This window comes from Oncorhynchus mykiss, chromosome 16, assembly GCF_013265735.2.
Source record: "Oncorhynchus mykiss isolate Arlee chromosome 16, USDA_OmykA_1.1, whole genome shotgun sequence".
In the NCBI taxonomy this organism is placed as follows: Eukaryota; Metazoa; Chordata; class Actinopteri; order Salmoniformes; family Salmonidae; genus Oncorhynchus; species Oncorhynchus mykiss.
The window spans coordinates 71,591,095-71,606,012 of NC_048580.1; the positions used below are offsets into that span (position 1 = coordinate 71,591,095).

General features: G+C 40.7%; 6 non-coding genes across 6 annotated transcripts; all 6 read left to right on the top strand.

The window, feature by feature from the left end:
• The first annotated feature begins 1,804 nt into the window (after positions 1-1,804).
• On the top strand, positions 1,805-1,878 carry trnat-agu. Its single transcript has one exon. It is a non-coding gene; the product is annotated as a tRNA-Thr (tRNA).
• A 3,872-nt stretch (positions 1,879-5,750) lies between these two features.
• trnat-agu lies at positions 5,751-5,824 on the top strand. Its single transcript has one exon. It is a non-coding gene; the product is annotated as a tRNA-Thr (tRNA).
• Positions 5,825-6,826: 1,002 nt separating this feature from the next.
• trnat-agu lies at positions 6,827-6,900 on the top strand. The gene has a single exon. It is a non-coding gene; the product is annotated as a tRNA-Thr (tRNA).
• A 1,016-nt stretch (positions 6,901-7,916) lies between these two features.
• trnat-agu lies at positions 7,917-7,990 on the top strand. The gene has a single exon. It is a non-coding gene; the product is annotated as a tRNA-Thr (tRNA).
• A 1,016-nt stretch (positions 7,991-9,006) lies between these two features.
• trnat-agu lies at positions 9,007-9,080 on the top strand. The gene has a single exon. It is a non-coding gene; the product is annotated as a tRNA-Thr (tRNA).
• Positions 9,081-10,096: 1,016 nt separating this feature from the next.
• Positions 10,097-10,170, top strand: trnat-agu. The gene has a single exon. It is a non-coding gene; the product is annotated as a tRNA-Thr (tRNA).
• The last annotated feature ends 4,748 nt before the right edge of the window (positions 10,171-14,918 follow it).

Genomic DNA, 14,918 nt, shown 5'->3' on the forward strand with positions numbered 1-14,918 from the left:
GTTTACTCATATCTCGCGATATTCCCACTTTGGGTCCCAAACCATAGTTTAAGAATCCAGGTCAGAGTATCTTGAGTTTATTCAGTTCGAGACCCAAATGAAAAATGTACTGTCCTCGGATGACCGAAATTAAGAAGAAATAGCTTGTGACTCAAAATGTTTACTGATATCGCGCTGCCCACCTCTCACATACTCAGGCCCACTTTGGGTCCCAAAACATAGCTTAAGAAACCCTGTTGCTAGACAATTGAAGGAGTCCATATCGATTCCAATATTAGTAAATATCATCTGTTTTGTGACGTGATTTTGCAAGACAGAGATACGGGTTAACCTGTTTACGATATTGGTTCCCAATTGGGAATCAACCCTCCCACGTGCAGCTGAAACGGTGGCGCATGGAACGCAAAAATATTCTTAAAAATATTTAACCTCCACACATTAACAAGTCCAATAGCTCAAATGAAAGATAAACATCTTGTTCATTTAGCCAGCAAGTCAGATTTCTAAAATGTTTTACGGCGAAAACATAGCACATATATATGTAAAACCACCACCAGACACAGCTCATTTCAATAGCCAAAACATGCAATCAACAAACGCAGGATTAAAAAATAAATCGCTCACTAACCTTTTGAAAATCTTCATCAGATGACAGTAATATGACATATTACACAGTACATATTTTTTTTTTTCAATAATATGCCATTTATATCCATAAATGTCCATTTACAGTGAGTTCACCTTCAGAAATTACTCAAAAATGCCCGCAGGAAATCTATGTAGCGCGGCAAGATAACGTAAATAGACATCATAAACTTTGACTAAATATACATGTTCTACATATAGTTAGAAAGATACACTGCTTCTTTATGCAACCGCTGTGTTAGATTTATTTTTAACGTTACAGAAATCGCACACTATTCCATATTGTGAGACAGCGCTCAGTTCCAAGCTACATTTCCACGTAATGTTGGAGTCAACAGAAACACAGATTTAAGCATAAATATTCCCTTACCTTCGATGGTCTTCGTTCAGAATGTTCTGGAAGGCTTCATACTTACCCAATACATTGTTTGGTTTCAAGTCTTGCGTCTTTGTATTAGCTACTGCTAATAACATCAGCTGAAATGCACCCAAAACGTCCTCTGGTCCGGATAAGTTGCGCATCAAAACTTCAAAATTACACATTATATGTCGACTAAACAGGTCAAACTAAGTGCAGAAGCAAGCTTTATGATGTTTTAGACGTGCAAAACAAACTTCAATTCAATCGGCCATCGTCTGCCCTTCTCTTCAGTGCTGGAAACAAAGGAATGGCTGTGACCAATTCGCGCCCATACGCACAGCCTATTCTCTCGTGGCACGCACTAATTTCACTCCCATAGGGTCAATTCTCGCGCGATTTGAACGGGTTGAAGCCCTAATGAAAGAGGACATCTAGCGGAAGAGATAGAAAGTGTCCGCAGAATCATAGCTGGTTGGGAAGGGTGGGGGCCATGACGTCAAAGTTGCTCCAACTTTCATGGCCACAAAAACTAGTTTGGAAGAATGCCTGCCCTGTGAGTTCTGCTATACTTACAGACATAATTCCAACGGTTTTAGAATCTTTAGAGTGTTTTCTATCCAATAATAATTTTTATTTGCATATATTAACAATTTTTGAAAGATTTTTTTTCCAGTTTACTAGGGGTACCCAATCTCTCCAAAGGGGGCGTATGTCTGCCATATCCTCAACAGGAATGAGACATGTTTGATATAAATACGTGTGGCAGTGTTCTTACCTGGAACATACTTGGCCTCTACAGGCGCTGTGGCTTAGTTGGTTAAAGCGCCTGTCTAGTAAACAGGAGATCCTGAGTTCGAATCTCAGCAGAGCCTTTTCAAACATGTCATTGAACACATTGGTGGAAAGGTCAGAGTGGAGAGTGTTCTGCTTTTCTCAACCAATGAGTCTTGAGAATTTGGAGTGATGAGAGGAGAAAAGATGTGAGGAGGATGCAATTGAGATATTCCAATTTCACGGAAAAAGGGAACTTTTTCAAAGAATTACAACGTACCAACTGTCTCAACTTCAGCTGGTTCTTCAGTTGATTCATTTTGAGCGCTAAATGAAGAGTTCAGCCAGCTTGTACAGGTCTCTGTCAGAGCATGAGTAGGCTTTACAAGCAATCTTTGGTAGCTCGCTGTGATCGTATAGTGTTTAGTACTCTGCGTTGTGGCCGCAGGAACCCCGGTCTGAATCCGGGTCACGGCAAAGAATTGCCATTTCAAAAGGGTTGTATTTTGAATGAGTTGAAACCTCCTGTGTGAGCTAAGAAACTCAATAACTCTTCCATTTGACAAAGTCTCTATCTCATGGTAGGTTAATTACTTACATTAACTGATTCATCTGCTTTTTCTTAGGTTTTTACCATTTTTAATCTCGAGATCCAACTGAGAAATGTTGTTTCCCCGAAACGACCAAAATGATGAAGAAATCGTGTATGATTCTGAATGTTTACTCATATCTCGCGATATTCCCACTTTGGGTCCCAAACCATAGTTTAAGAATCCAGGTCAGAGTATCTTGAGTTTATTCAGTTCAAGACCCAAATGAAAAATTTACTGTCCTCGGATGACCGAAATTAAGAAGAAATAGCTTGTGACTCAAAATGTTTACTGATATCGCGCTGCCCACCTCTCACATACTCAGGCCCACTTTGGGTCCCAAAACATAGCTTAAGAAACCCTGTTGCTAGACAATTGAAGGAGTCCATATCGATTCCAATATTAGTAAATAACATCTGTTTTGTGACGTGATTTTGCAAGACAGAGATATGGGTTAAATGAATGAGACATGTTTGATATAAATACGTGTGGCGGTGTTCTTACCTGGAACATACTTGGCCCCTACAGGCGCTGTGGCTTAGTTGGTTAAAGTGCCTGTCTAGTAAACAGGAGATCCTGAGTTCGAATCTCAGCAGAGCCTTTTCAAACATGTCATTGAACACATTGGTGGAAAGGTCAGAGTGGAGAGTGTTCTGCTTTTCTCAACCAATGAGTCTTGAGAATTTGGAGTGATGAGAGGAGAAAAGACGTGAGGAGGATGCAATTGAGATATTCCAATTTCACGGAAAAAGGGAACTTTTTCAAAGAATTACAACGTACCAACTGTCTCAACTTCAGCTGGTTCTTCAGTTGATTCATTTTGAGCGCTAAATGGAGAGTTCAGCCAGCTTGTACAGGTCTCTGTCAGAGCATGAGTAGGCTTTACAAGCAATCTTTGGTGGCTCGCTGTGATCGTATAGTGTTTAGTACTCTTTGTTGTGGCCGCAGGAACCCCGGTCTGAATCCGGGTCACGGCAAAGAATTGCCATTTCAAAAGGGTTGTATTTTGAATGAGTTGAAACCTCCTGTGTGAGCTAAGAAACTCAATAACTCTTCAATTTGACAAAGTCTCTATCTCATGGTAGGTTAATTACTTACATTAACTGATTCATCTGCTTTTTCTTAGGTTTTTACCATTTTTAATCTCGAGATCCAACTGAGAGATGTTGTTTCCCCGAAACGACCAAAATGATGAAGATATCGTGTATGATTCTGAATGTTTACTCATATCTCGCGATATTCCCACTTTGGTTCCCAAACCATAGTTTAAGAATCCAGGTCAGAGTATCTTGAGTTTATTCAGTTCGAGACCCAAATGAAAAATGTACTGTCCTCGGATGAACCAATGAGTCTTGAGAATTTGGAGTGATGAGAGGAGAAAAGACGTGAGGAGGATGCAATTGAGATATTCCAATTTCACGGAAAAAGGGAACTTTTTCAAAGAATTACAACGTACCAACTGTCTCAACTTCAGCTGGTTCTTCAGTTGATTCATTTCGAGCGCTAAATGAAGAGTTCAGCCAGCTTGTACAGGTCTCTGTCAGAGCATGAGTAGGCTTTACAAGCAATCATTGGTAGCTCGCTGTGATCGTATAGTGTTTAGTACTCTGCGTTGTGGCCGCAGGAACCCCGGTCTGAATCCGGGTCACGGCAAAGAATTGCCATTTCAAAAGGGTTGTATTTTGAATGAGTTGAAACCTCCTGTGTGAGCTAAGAAACTCAATAACTCTTCCATTTGACAAAGTCTCTATCTCATGGTAGGTTAATTACTTACATTAACTGATTCATCTGCTTTTTCTTAGGTTTTTACCATTTTTAATCTCGAGATCCAACTGAGAAATGTTGTTTCCCCGAAACGACCAAAATGATGAAGAAATCGTGTATGATTCTGAATGTTTACTCATATCTCGCGATATTCCCACTTTGGGTCCCAAACCATAGTTTAAGAATCCAGGTCAGAGTATCTTGAGTTTATTCAGTTCGAGACCCAAATGAAAAATTTACTGTCCTCGGATGACCGAAATTAAGAAGAAATAGCTTGTGACTCAAAATGTTTACTGATATCGCGCTGCCCACCTCTCACATACTCAGGCCCACTTTGGGTCCCAAAACATAGCTTAAGAAACCCTGTTGCTAGACAATTGAAGGAGTCCATATCGATTCCAATATTAGTAAATAACATCTGTTTTGTGACGTGATTTTGCAAGACAGAGATATGGGTTAAATGAATGAGACATGTTTGATATAAATACGTGTGGCGGTGTTCTTACCTGGAACATACTTGGCCTCTACAGGCGCTGTGGCTTAGTTGGTTAAAGCACCTGTCTAGTAAACAGGAGATCCTGAGTTCGAATCTCAGCAGAGCCTTTTCAAACATGTCATTGAACACATTGGTGGAAAGGTCAGAGTGGAGAGTGTTCTGCTTTACTCAACCAATGAGTCTTGAGAATTTGGAGTGATGAGAGGAGAAAAGATGTGAGGAGGATGCAATTGAGATATTCCAATTTCACGGAAAAAGGGAACTTTTTCAAAGAATTACAACGTACCAACTGTCTCAACTTCAGCTGGTTCTTCAGTTGATTCATTTCGAGCGCTAAATGAAGAGTTCAGCCAGCTTGTACAGGTCTCTGTCAGAGCATGAGTAGGCTTTACAAGCAATCTTTGGTAGTTCGCTGTGATCGTATAGTGTTTATTACTCTGCGTTGTGGCCGCAGGAACCCCGGTCTGAATCCGGGTCACGGCAAAGAATTGCCATTTCAAAAGGGTTGTATTTTGAATGAGTTGAAACCTCCTGTGTGAGCTAAGAAACTCAATAACTCTTCCATTTGACAAAGTCTCTATCTCATGGTAGGTTAATTACTTACATTAACTGATTCATCTGCTTTTTCTTAGGTTTTTACCATTTTTAATCTCGAGATCCAACTGAGAAATGTTGTTTCCCCGAAACGACCAAAAGGATGAAGAAATCGTGTATGATTCTGAATGTTTACTCATATCTCGCGATATTCCCACTTTGGGTCCCAAACCATAGTTTAAGAATCCAGGTCAGAGTATCTTGAGTTTATTCAGTTCGAGACCCAAATGAAAAATTTACTGTCCTCGGATGACCGAAATTAAGAAGAAATAGCTTGTGACTCAAAATGTTTACTGATATCGCGCTGCCCACCTCTCACATACTCAGGCCCACTTTGGGTCCCAAAACATAGCTTAAGAAACCCTGTTGCTAGACAATTGAAGGAATCCATATCGATTCCAATATTAGTAAATAACATCTGTTTTGTGACGTGATTTTGCAAGACAGAGATATGGGTTAAATGAATGAGACATGTTTGATATAAATACGTGTGGCGGTGTGCTTACCTGGAACATGCTTGGCCTCTACAGGCGCTGTGGCTTAGTTGGTTAAAGCGCCTGTCTAGTAAACAGGAGATCCTGAGTTCGAATCTCAGCAGAGCCTTTTCAGACATGTCATTGAACACATTAGTGGAGAGTGTTCTGCTTTTCTCAACCAATGAGTCTTGAGAATTTGGAGTGATGAGAGGAGAAAAGATGCGAGGAGGATGCAATTGAGATATTCCAATTTCACGGAAAAAGGGAACTTTTTCAAAGAATTACAACGTACCAACTGTCTCAAGTTCAGCTGGTTCTTCAGTTGATTCATTTCGAGCGCTAAATGAAGAGTTCAGCCAGCTTGTACAGGTCTCTGTCAGAGCATGAGTAGGCTTTACAAGCAATCTTTGGTAGCTCGCTGTGATCGTATAGTGTTTAGTACTCTGCGTTGTGGCCGCAGGAACCCCGGTCTGAATCCGGGTCACGGCAAAGAATTGCCATTTCAAAAGGGTTGTATTTTGAATGAGTTGAAACCTCCTGTGTGAGCTAAGAAACTCAATAACTCTTCCATTTGACAAAGTCTCTATCTCATGGTAGGTTAATGACTTACATTAACTGATTCATCTGCTTTTTCTTAGGTTTTTACCATTTTTAATCTCGAGATCCAACTGAGAAATGTTGTTTCCCCAAAACGACCAAAATGATGAAGAAATCGTGTATGATTCTGAATGTTTACTCATATCTCGCGATATTCCCACTTTGGGTCCCAAACCATAGTTAAAGAATCCAGGTCAGAGTATCTTGAGTTTATTCAGTTCGAGACCCAAATGAAAAATGTACTGTCCTCGGATGACCGAAATTAAGAAGAAATAGCTTGTGACTCAAAATGTTTACTGATATCGCGCTGCCCACCTCTCACATACTCAGGCCCACTTTGGGTCCCAAAACATAGCTTAAGAAACCCTGTTGCTAGACAATTGAAGGAGTCCATATCGATTCCAATATTAGTAAATAACATCTGTTTTGTGACGTGATTTTGCAAGACAGAGATATGGGTTAAATGAATGAGACATGTTTGATATAAATACGTGTGGCGGTGTTCTTACCTGGAACATACTTGGCATCTACAGGCGCTGTGGCTTAGTTGGTTAAAGCGCCTGTCTAGTAAACAGGAGATCCTGAGTTCGAATCTCAGCAGAGCCTTTTCAAACATGTCATTGAACACATTGGTGGAAAGGTCAGAGTGGAGAGTGTTCTGCTTTTCTCAACCAATGAGTCTTGAGAATTTGGAGTGATGAGAGGAGAAAAGATGTGAGGAGGATGCAATTGAGATATTCCAATTTCACGGAAAAAGGGAACTTTTTCAAAGAATTACAACGTACCAACTGTCTCAACTTCAGCTGGTTCTTCAGTTGATTCATTTCGAGCGCTAAATGAAGAGTTCAGCCAGCTTGTACAGGTCTCTGTCAGAGCATGAGTAGGCTTTACAAGCAATCTTTGGTAGCTCGCTGTGATCGTATAGTGTTTAGTACTCTGCGTTGTGGCCGCAGGAACCCCGGTCTGAATCCGGGTCACGGCAAAGAATTGCCATTTCAAAAGGGTTGTATTTTGAATGAGTTGAAACCTCCTGTGTGAGCTAAGAAACTCAATAACGCTTCCATTTGACAAAGTCTCTATCACATGGTAGGTTAATTACTTACATTAACTGATTCATCTGCTTTTTCTTAGGTTTTTACCATTTTTAATCTCGAGATCCAACTGAGAAATGTTGTTTCCCCAAAACGACCAAAATGATGAAGAAATCGTGTATGATTCTGAATGTTTACTCATATCTCGCGATATTCCCACTTTGGGTCCCAAACCATAGTTAAAGAATCCAGGTCAGAGTATCTTGAGTTTATTCAGTTCGAGACCCAAATGAAAAATGTACTGTCCTCGGATGACCGAAATTAAGAAGAAATAGCTTGTGACTCAAAATGTTTACTGATATCGCGCTGCCCACCTCTCACATACTCAGGCCCACTTTGGGTCCCAAAACATAGCTTAAGAAACCCTGTTGCTAGACAATTGAAGGAGTCCATATCGATTCCAATATTAGTAAATAACATCTGTTTTGTGACGTGATTTTGCAAGACAGAGATATGGGTTAAATGAATGAGACATGTTTGATATAAATACGTGTGGCGGTGTTCTTACCTGGAACATACTTGGCATCTACAGGCGCTGTGGCTTAGTTGGTTAAAGCGCCTGTCTAGTAAACAGGAGATCCTGAGTTCGAATCTCAGCAGAGCCTTTTCAAACATGTCATTGAACACATTGGTGGAAAGGTCAGAGTGGAGAGTGTTCTGCTTTTCTCAACCAATGAGTCTTGAGAATTTGGAGTGATGAGAGGAGAAAAGATGTGAGGAGGATGCAATTGAGATATTCCAATTTCACGGAAAAAGGGAACTTTTTCAAAGAATTACAACGTACCAACTGTCTCAACTTCAGCTGGTTCTTCAGTTGATTCATTTCGAGCGCTAAATGAAGAGTTCAGCCAGCTTGTACAGGTCTCTGTCAGAGCATGAGTAGGCTTTACAAGCAATCTTTGGTAGCTCGCTGTGATCGTATAGTGTTTAGTACTCTGCGTTGCGGCCGCAGGAACCCCGGTCTGAATCCGGGTCACGGCAAAGAATTGCCATTTCAAAAGGGTTGTATTTTGAATGAGTTGAAACCTCCTGTGTGAGCTAAGAAACTCAATAACGCTTCCATTTGACAAAGTCTCTATCACATGGTAGGTTAATTACTTACATTAACTGATTCATCTGCTTTTTCTTAGGTTTTTACCATTTTTAATCTCGAGATCCAACTGAGAAATGTTGTTTCCCCAAAACGACCAAAATGATGAAGAAATCGTGTATGATTCTGAATGTTTACTCATATCTCGCGATATTCCCACTTTGGGTCCCAAACCATAGTTAAAGAATCCAGGTCAGAGTATCTTGAGTTTATTCAGTTCGAGACCCAAATGAAAAATGTACTGTCCTCGGATGACCGAAATTAAGAAGAAATAGCTTGTGACTCAAAATGTTTACTGATATCGCGCTGCCCACCTCTCACATACTCAGGCCCACTTTGGGTCCCAAAACATAGCTTAAGAAACCCTGTTGCTAGACAATTGAAGGAGTCCATATCGATTCCAATATTAGTAAATAACATCTGTTTTGTGACGTGATTTTGCAAGACAGAGATATGGGTTAAATGAATGAGACATGTTTGATATAAATACGTGTGGCGGTGTTCTTACCTGGAACATACTTGGCATCTACAGGCGCTGTGGCTTAGTTGGTTAAAGCGCCTGTCTAGTAAACAGGAGATCCTGAGTTCGAATCTCAGCAGAGCCTTTTCAAACATGTCATTGAACACATTGGTGGAAAGGTCAGAGTGGAGAGTGTTCTGCTTTTCTCAACCAATGAGTCTTGAGAATTTGGAGTGATGAGAGGAGAAAAGATGTGAGGAGGATGCAATTGAGATATTCCAATTTCACGGAAAAAGGGAACTTTTTCAAAGAATTACAACGTACCAACTGTCTCAACTTCAGCTGGTTCTTCAGTTGATTCATTTCGAGCGCTAAATGAAGAGTTCAGCCAGCTTGTACAGGTCTCTGTCAGAGCATGAGTAGGCTTTACAAGCAATCTTTGGTAGCTCGCTGTGATCGTATAGTGTTTAGTACTCTGCGTTGCGGCCGCAGGAACCCCGGTCTGAATCCGGGTCACGGCAAAGAATTGCCATTTCAAAAGGGTTGTATTTTGAATGAGTTGAAACCTCCTGTGTGAGCTAAGAAACTCAATAACGCTTCCATTTGACAAAGTCTCTATCACATGGTAGGTTAATTACTTACATTAACTGATTCATCTGCTTTTTCTTAGGTTTTTACCATTTTTAATCTCGAGATCCAACTGAGAGATGTTGTTTCCCCGAAACGACCAAAATGATGAAGAAATCGTGTATGATTCTGAATGTTTACTCATATCTCGCGATATTCCCACTTTGGGTCCCAAACCATAGTTTAAGAATCCAGGTCAGAGTATCTTGAGTTTATTCAGTTCGAGACCCAAATGAAAAATTTACTGTCCTCGGATGACCGAAATTAAGAAGAAATAGCTTGTGACTCAAAATGTTTACTGATATCGCGCTGCCCACCTCTCACATACTCAGGCCCACTTTGGGTCCCAAAACATAGCTTAAGAAACCCTGTTGCTAGACAATTGAAGGAGTCCATATCGATTCCAATATTAGTAAATAACATCTGTTTTGTGACGTGATTTTGCAAGACAGAGATATGGGTTAAATGAATGAGACGTGTTTGATATAAATTTGTGTGGCGGTGTTCTTACCTGGAACATACTTGGCATCTACAGGCGCTGTGGCTTAGTTGGTTAAAGCGCCTGTCTAGTAAACAGGAGATCCTGAGTTCGAATCTCAGCAGAGCCTTTTCAAACATGTCATTGAACACATTGGTGGAAAGGTCAGAGTGCAGAGTGTTCTGCTTTTCTCAACCAATGAGTCTTGAGAATTTGGAGTGATGAGAGGAGAAAAGATGTGAGGAGGATGCAATTGAGATATTCCAATTTCACGGAAAAAGGGAACTTTTTCAAAGAATTACAACGTACCAACTGTCTCAACTTCAGCTGGTTCTTCAGTTGATTCATTTTGAGCGCTAAATGAAGAGTTCAGCCAGCTTGTACAGGTCTCTGTCAGAGCATGAGTAGGCTTTACAAGCAATCTTTGGTAGCTCGCTGTGATCGTATAGTGTTTAGTACTCTGCGTTGTGGCCGCAGGAACCCCGGTCTGAATCCGGGTCACGGCAAAGAATTGCCATTTCAAAAGGGTTGTATTTTGAATGAGTTGAAACCTCCTGTGTGAGCTAAGAAACTCAATAACTCTTCCATTTGACAAAGTCTCTATCTCATGGTAGGTTAATTACTTACATTAACTGATTCATCTGCTTTTTCTTAGGTTTTTACCATTTTTAATCTCGAGATCCAACTGAGAGATGTTGTTTCCCCGAAACGACCAAAATGATGAAGAAATCGTGTATGATTCTGAATGTTTACTCATATCTCGCGATATTCCCACTTTGGGTCCCAAACCAGAATCCAGGTCAGAGTATCTTGAGTTTATTCAGTTCGAGACCCAAATGAAAAATTTACTGTCCTCGGATGACCGAAATTAAGAAGAAATAGCTTGTGACTCAAAATGTTTACTGATATCGCGCTGCCCACCTCTCACATACTCAGGCCCACTTTGGGTCCCAAAACATAGCTTAAGAAACCCTGTTGCTAGACAATTGAAGGAGTCCATATCGATTCCAATATTAGTAAATAACATCTGTTTTGTGACGTGATTTTGCAAGACAGAGATATGGGTTAAATGAATGAGACATGTTTGATATAAATACGTGTGGCGGTGTTCTTACCTGGAACATACTTGGCATCTACAGGCGCTGTGGCTTAGTTGGTTAAAGCGCCTTTCTAGTATACAGGAGATCCTGAGTTCGAATCTCAGCAGAGCCTTTTCAGACATGTCATTGAACACATTGGTGGAATTTGGAGAGTGTTCTGCTTTTCTCAACCAATGAGTCTTGAGAATTTGGAGTGATGAGAGGAGAAAAGATGCGAGGAGGATGCAATTGAGATATTCCAATTTCACGGAAAAAGGGAACTTTTTCAAAGAATTACAACGTACCAACTGTCTCAAGTTCAGCTGGTTCTTCAGTTGATTCATTTCGAGCGCTAAATGAAGAGTTCAGCCAGCTTGTACAGGTCTCTGTCAGAGCATGAGTAGGCTTCACAAGCAATCTTTGGTAGCTCGCTGTGATCGTATAGTGTTTAGTACTCTGCGTTGTGGCTGCAGGAACCCCGGTCTGAATCCGGGTCACGGCAAAGAATTGCCATTTCAAAAGGGTTGTATTTTGAATGAGTTGAAACCTCCTGTGTGAGCTAAGAAACTCAATAACTCTTCCATTTGACAAAGTCTCTATCTCATGGTAGGTTAATTACTTACATTAACTGATTAATCTGCTTTTTCTTAGGTTTTTACCATTTTTAATCTCGAGATCCAACTGAGAAATGTTGTTTCCCCGAAACGACCAAAATGATGAAGAAATCGTGTATGATTCTGAATGTTTACTCATATCTCGCGATATTCCCACTTTGGGTCCCAAACCATAGTTTAAGAATCCAGGTCAGAGTATCTTGAGTTTATTCAGTTCGAGACCCAAATGAAAAATTGACTGTCCTCGGATGACCGAAATTAAGAAGAAATAGCTTGTGACTCAAAATGTTTACTGATATCGCGCTGCCCACCTCTCACATACTCAGGCCCACTTTGGGTCCCAAAACATAGCTTAAGAAACCCTGTTGCTAGACAATTGAAGGAGTCCATATCGATTCCAATATTAGTAAATAACATCTGTTTTGTGACGTGATTTTGCAAGACAGAGATATGGGTTAAATGAATGAGACATGTTTGATATATATACGTGTGGCGGTGTTCTTACCTGGAACATACTTGGCATCTACAGGCGCTGTGGCTTAGTTGGTTAAAGCGCCTGTCTAGTAAACAGGAGATCCTGAGTTCGAATCTCAGCAGAGACTTTTCAAACATGTCATTGAACACATTGGTGGAAAGGTCAGAGTGGAGAGTTTTCTGCTTTTCTCAACCAATGAGTCTTGAGAATTTGGAGTGATGAGAGGAGAAAAGATGTGAGGAGGATGCAATTGAGATATTCCAATTTCACGGAAAAAGGGAACTTTTTCAAAGAATTACAACGTACCAACTGTCTCAACTTCAGCTGGTTCTTCAGTTGATTCATTTTGAGCGCTAAATGAAGAGTTCAGCCAGCTTGTACAGGTCTCTGTCAGAGCATGAGTAGGCTTTACAAGCAATCTTTGGTAGCTCGCTGTGATCGTATAGTGTTTAGTACTCTGCGTTGTGGCCGCAGGAACCCCGGTCTGAATCCGGGTCACGGCAAAGAATTGCCATTTCAAAAGGGTTGTATTTTGAATGAGTTGAAACCTCCTGTGTGAGCTAAGAAACTCAATAACTCTTCCATTTGACAAAGTCTCTATCTCATGGTAGGTTAATTACTTACATTAACTGATTCATCTGCTTTTTCTTAGGTTTTTACCATTTTTAATCTCGAGATCCAACTGAGAGATGTTGTTTCCCCGAAACGACCAAAATGATGAAGAAATCGTGTATGATTCTGAATGTTTACTCATATCTCGCGATATTCCCACTTTGGGTCCCAAACCAGAATCCAGGTCAGAGTATCTTGAGTTTATTCAGTTCGAGACCCAAATGAAAAATTTACTGTCCTCGGATGACCGAAATTAAGAAGAAATAGCTTGTGACTCAAAATGTTTACTGATATCGCGCTGCCCACCTCTCACATACTCAGGCCCACTTTGGGTCCCAAAACATAGCTTAAGAAACCCTGTTGCTAGACAATTGAAGGAGTCCATATCGATTCCAATATTAGTAAATAACATCTGTTTTGTGACGTGATTTTGCAAGACAGAGATATGGGTTAAATGAATGAGACATGTTTGATATAAATACGTGTGGCGGTGTTCTTACCTGGAACATACTTGGCATCTACAGGCGCTGTGGCTTAGTTGGTTAAAGCGCCTTTCTAGTATACAGGAGATCCTGAGTTCGAATCTCAGCAGAGCCTTTTCAGACATGTCATTGAACACATTGGTGGAAAGTGGAGAGTGTTCTGCTTTTCTCAACCAATGAGTCTTGAGAATTTGGAGTGATGAGAGGAGAAAAGATGCGAGGAGGATGCAATTGAGATATTCCAATTTCACGGAAAAAGGGAACTTTTTCAAAGAATTACAACGTACCAACTGTCTCAAGTTCAGCTGGTTCTTCAGTTGATTCATTTCGAGCGCTAAATGAAGAGTTCAGCCAGCTTGTACAGGTCTCTGTCAGAGCATGAGTAGGCTTCACAAGCAATCTTTGGTAGCTCGCTGTGATCGTATAGTGTTTAGTACTCTGCGTTGTGGCTGCAGGAACCCCGGTCTGAATCCGGGTCACGGCAAAGAATTGCCATTTCAAAAGGGTTGTATTTTGAATGAGTTGAAACCTCCTGTGTGAGCTAAGAAACTCAATAACTCTTCCATTTGACAAAGTCTCTATCTCATGGTAGGTTAATTACTTACATTAACTGATTCATCTGCTTTTTCTTAGGTTTTTACCATTTTTAATCTCGAGATCCAACTGAGAAATGTTGTTTCCCCGAAACAACCAAAATGATGAAGAAATCGTGTATGATTCTGAATGTTAACTCATATCTCGCGATATTCCCACTTTGGGTCCCAAACCATAGTTTAAGAATCCAGGTCAGAGTATCTTGAGTTTATTCAGTTCGAGACCCAAATGAAAAATTTACTGTCCTCGGATGACCGAAATTAAGAAGAAATAGCTTGTGACTCAAAATGTTTACTGATATCGCGCTGCCCACCTCTCACATACTCAGGCCCACTTTGGGTCCCAAAACATAGCTTAAGAAACCCTGTTGCTAGACAATTGAAGGAGTCCATATCGATTCCAATATTAGTAAATAACATCTGTTTTGTGACGTGATTTTGCAAGACAGAGATATGGGTTAAATGAATGAGACATGTTTGATATATATACGTGTGGCGGTGTTCTTACCTGGAACATACTTGGCATCTACAGGCGCTGTGGCTTAGTTGGTTAAAGCGCCTGTCTAGTAAACAGGAGATCCTGAGTTAGAATCTCAGCAGAGACTTTTCAAACATGTCATTGAACACATTGGTGGAAAGGTCAGAGTGGAGAGTGTTCTGCTTTTCTCAACCAATGAGTCTTGAGAATTTGGAGTGATGAGAGGAGAAAAGATGTGAGGAGGATGCAATTGAGATATTCCAATTTCACGGAAAAAGGGAACTTTTTCAAAGAATTACAACGTACCAACTGTCTCAACTTCAGCTGGTTCTTCAGTTGATTCATTTCGAGCGCTAAATGAAGAGTTCAGCCAGCTTGTACAGGTCTCTGTCAGAGCATGAGTAGGCTTTACAAGCAATCTTTGGTAGCTCGCTGTGATCGTATAGTGTTTAGTACTCTGCGTTGTGGCCGCAGGAACCCCGGTCTGAATCCGGGTCACGGCAAAGAATTGCCATTTCAAAAGGGTTGTATTTTGAATGAGTTGA